Genomic DNA, 4,839 nt, shown 5'->3' on the forward strand with positions numbered 1-4,839 from the left:
TTTTGGGAAGTGTTGAATTTATTTTTAAGTGTTGTTGTTATTGTTGAATAAATCGTTTTTAGTTGTTCTTGTTAAACTCTGATTGTAGCGGCATGTTAATTTTAGACTGTTACATTGGCGACAACCAGGGACCTTTTACATAAACATCGAATTTTTTGTTTGTATCAAGTGATTACTTCAGTAATAATTTACGTTCAGTTAAATATAAGTTAACTAGTGTTTGAAAATAACTGTGTTACTATGAAAGTTGGTGAATCTGATGTGGCAAGCTTGAAACAGAACAGGTGGAAATGCTAACACACATAGTAACTGATCTACTAGCGAGATAACCTAAGTCTCCCTCCTCTCAACCTTAACCTCAAACGTCGAGACTCCATTCTGCCTACAGACTTGTGGAAAATTCATCAATTTACGTCACTGTAGTTAACCCACCACCCCCTACCTGTTGAAAGGTTCGACGTAAGTCGGATTTTAATGTCTTGGGGTTTCTTAAAAGTTTAGAAAGACATCTTTATAAACATCAAGTACCTGAGAATAAATGAGTGAAAACTGTGGCTTCTTGTTTGAGGGGAGGGCCACTAGAATGGTGGAAGGCTTTCAGATCAGAAATGGATTTCGAACACTGGTGAGAATTTAAAGAAATATTGACTAATTTGTACCCAGTGGTGTTGGATAATATCGAATTGGCTAAGAAACTCTTTAGTAGGAATTACCACACTAATGCAAAGGAGTCAGTTGATATATTTATTTGGAAAACTCTGAAAATTTAATTATGGAACCATGGAGCTACAAAAAGAGAAATTATGAAGTGTATAATTTCACTATTGCTCGTTTCTTTACGAGAATCTTTTTAATCTGTTATATCTACTGCTGAATGGCTTAAATTTATAAATAATACGAGCATTGCCAGAACAATAAACTATATACTTTTAATAGTGAAGTGATTAAAACTGAGCACTTTAAAGACCTATAATTGTAATCAAATAGAACACTTATTTATTATTAAAAAGAAAATATGTAAACAGGGAACGAAGAAATGAAGAACAGCGGTCGGGAAACGAGAACAGGGATCAAAGAAGGAGGTTTTGAGTCCCGTGAAAGTAAAACCCTCCATTAACTATTTAACAACAACTAAAACAGATTTGCCACACCTAACCCTAAAAATTAATGATGTGAAAGTAATAGGTCGTATAGATATTGAGTCGGGTTATTCAGTACTAAATAAAATAATATGGCAACAAATCAAGAGAAATGATCCAACACTTCAACTATAAACTTGGAGTGAAGATAGCATGTGTCTTGCACATGGAATGACGAACTACCAACCATTAGGATATTTTGAAGTAAAACTCTTTGTTACAAATAGCATTGTGGACCAATGTTTTGTCGTCGTCAACGATTTGGCTGTACCTTGTTTTATTGGATTAACGTCATTCAACAAAACGAAGTAACCCTTAACTTCTTCATAAATGTTTTTGAATTACATGAGTCATCTGCTATGCATGACTTTGATACTGATTGAAAAAATACAATGTTCCAATACAAAGAGTAAAGAGTTTGAAAAATATTGCAACTTGTGTTGAAATATGCTGATATTTTAAGCAATAACCCTGGCTTCACAGATTTGTCTGAACATAGTATTGTAACCACGACAGAAAAGCCAGTGTTTAGTAAACTTTAATGTCATTCCACTAAATTACAAGTGCTACACTTCTTCTTGGGCTTCTCCAGTAGTTATTGTCAAAAAGAAGGCTAATGATTTTAAATTTTGTGTGGACTACAGGAAGTTAAATAAAATCTCAGAATCAGACCACTATCAACTGTCTCATGTAAGTGATATTTTGAATGCTTTGTCAGGAACAACTTGAATCAGTACATTAGACTTATCTAGTGGGTATTGGCAAATACCTGTTAAGATGGAGGATTGACATGAAACTGTCTTCATAATTGATAACAGACTTTATCAATTTAAAGTGATGCCTTTTGGTCTTAAAAATGTACCTGCCACTTTCCAAAGACTTATGAATAATGCTTTAGCAGGAACAACTGAATGTTCCAAGGCTTATATTGATGATATTATAGTGTTTTCATCTACATTTGAACAACAATAATAATCTTTTATGTAACTATTTGTTTTGCTATGTCTATTACAACACTGAGATATATGTCCAAGAATACCTTTCTTGAGCAGTAAAATCGTATCATATTCTGTCAATAATTATGATTCAACACCAGTCGTTCTTAACATTGTATTCCATGATAAACCAGCTGCTGTGTAATACCAAAGAGGATCTAATTTATGTTATTAAACTAACATCTCTAAAATTGTCGAAAATTATAATAAATAATTAAAAACAACGTATAAATGGTAAACATTGTTTTTAATTATCTATTATAATTTAAAATATTACACGAGTGCCGGTAATTCATATCTTCGAAAATATCAGCTAATATCAAAACATCAGTTTCACATAAAGATCAAAATATTCCACTTTGTTTTGTATCTTAAATTCTTTCTAAGCTTTGTGAGAATATTTCTTGTTATCATCTGAAATAAAACAATTATTCAATGTGCTATAAAATGTTACTTTTGAAAGAGATTTCTTTCAGTACATTTATCAAACGAATCCATCTAGTCGTTTAATACCACAAGATATAACTTGTCTTCTAGAAAATATTGCTTTGTATTCTTCAATTTGTTTTATATTTTCAGATTACTCGAAAGTTTGTCTAAACTGCTAGCTATTAATCTATGAATCCTAATTTTACCTGTTTGTTTTTTACCGAATAAAGTACATTTTTCTTCGTTGTTTCGAACTAGATACATTTCTTTACCAGCATAGCCTAATTCTTTAATATACAGATCAATGTCCTATACGATCATATTACGAATAAACAGGGGTATGAATGTAAGATTTCTAAATAATAGATTATACAACTTTCGTATGCAGGTCCTCTATTTTCCCAGTTAGATGGTTGGCTTTTGTCACTGGCATTCATATGGCTATTTTTCCTAAGTTCATCCATTTTCTTATTAACGTTATATAAGTTTTCAATTTCTTTACCTTCTTTACACATCCAGATCGTGCATTTGGTCCTATATAAACTACAGGATCCGTATAATGCCCATAAACATACTTGATATAATAACAAAAACTCACAGGTTGATGTTTTGAATAAGACTTTGTATAACTTGCAGAGGAATCTGGATTACAGGTATCAGTGTTTCTTGTTAAGCATTCAAAATCAGAATATATAACAAAAAGAAATCTTAATGAATTATTTATATTCTTAAATTTTAAAACAGAATCTTTTAATGGCATTTCGCTTACAATCTTCTTCGTGTTTCTTTCCTATGAATTCTAAATAAAAATACTTCATACATCTCTCACACGGGTAATATTTTGTTTTACGCTTTGTTACGTTACTGTTACTTCACCGAGATCAATATTTAAGACAATGTGCGTATGTTTTATGTTTTACATGTAAAAGCTGAACACCTGCTCTTATTTTCAATTATACTTGATAGATAGATAATATATTCTTCATCATAACTATAGACAATTATTCATATATTCATAATTTTTCAAATTTTGGAGTATCATCTTACTATAATGGGCATAGCATATATATGTCAGTATCTGTGTATGTAACCAAAACTCCTTCACCATCTATTGAATGACACCACAAACAAAAATCCTTAAAAAATTACACGTTTTGGGTATGCAAGATTCAAACAATTAGAAAAATAACAGTGGTATGTGCAACAACCATTTTTTTTGCTAATATAACACAATTTTAAATAAAAGTACTCTCCTCACAACAAGAACACGACTTTCACTAGGACTGTAGTTGAGTTTTTGATTATATCTTTATTCATATAATTTTTGAATGTAGTACTGAGGAACTGGAGTTTAATTTTTTTTTCAATAAACGGATACATTTCAGTTTTTATCAGTAAAATGTATGAAAATTTTGAGCTGTGTACATTGAATCATTTTGATGCAATGAGTTGGTATGACTAAAGAGTACAGTGGGAAAACTTTTCCCGTGTAGTAATTCCCAGAGAAAAATACCTTTTTTAGAAAATGTTCACATTTCTAATTTTTTCAATGATTTAGGAATATTACGATTAGTAATTACTAGCACAAACAGCCGCCTTTAGGGCGGCGTTTCTACTAGTTTATATTATTTACTGTAATAAATAATTAAAAACAACGTTTACTATTTACGCAATTAAATCTTTATTGAAGCCGTACGGCTTCCATTTTAAAACAATACTCTACAAGTACTAGTTTCGAGCCCCCCAGGGGCACAGCGGTATGTCTGTGGACTTACAACCCTAGAATCTGGGTTTTTTATACTTTATACTTTTACCCCTTTTCGCATTTCTTCACTATCACTTACATATTTCTTTGGTATACTTTTTTTGTAATTATTATAATATATCTCGCCAGAAATCAACATATTTAATGCTATAATACTACGAGGTTGGGCCAAAAATTAAAGCTTTTCTCCATAATATTTTATGTTGGTTAGTTTTTACATGTTCGGCTATAGCTGAGGTTTCTATTTTATTATTTCTTATATAACTTTTGTGTTCTTGCAATCTACATTTTAAATATCTTTTAGTTTGACCAATATAAACACTACCACATTCATATTATATCTTGTATATACCCGTTTTATCTGTTAATTCTATTTTGTCTTTAGCATTCCCTATCATATCTTTTATCTTATTTATTGGTTTGAAGATAGGATAAAAAATGCTGATGCTTTTTAAATACTTTATATAATTGACTTGTTTAACATAGAAAATAAGGTAAACTTAAAGTTTCT

The sequence above is a fragment of the Limulus polyphemus genome, unplaced genomic scaffold (genome assembly GCF_000517525.1).
Source record: "Limulus polyphemus unplaced genomic scaffold, Limulus_polyphemus-2.1.2 Scaffold676, whole genome shotgun sequence".
NCBI lineage: Eukaryota > Metazoa > Arthropoda > Merostomata > Xiphosura > Limulidae > Limulus > Limulus polyphemus.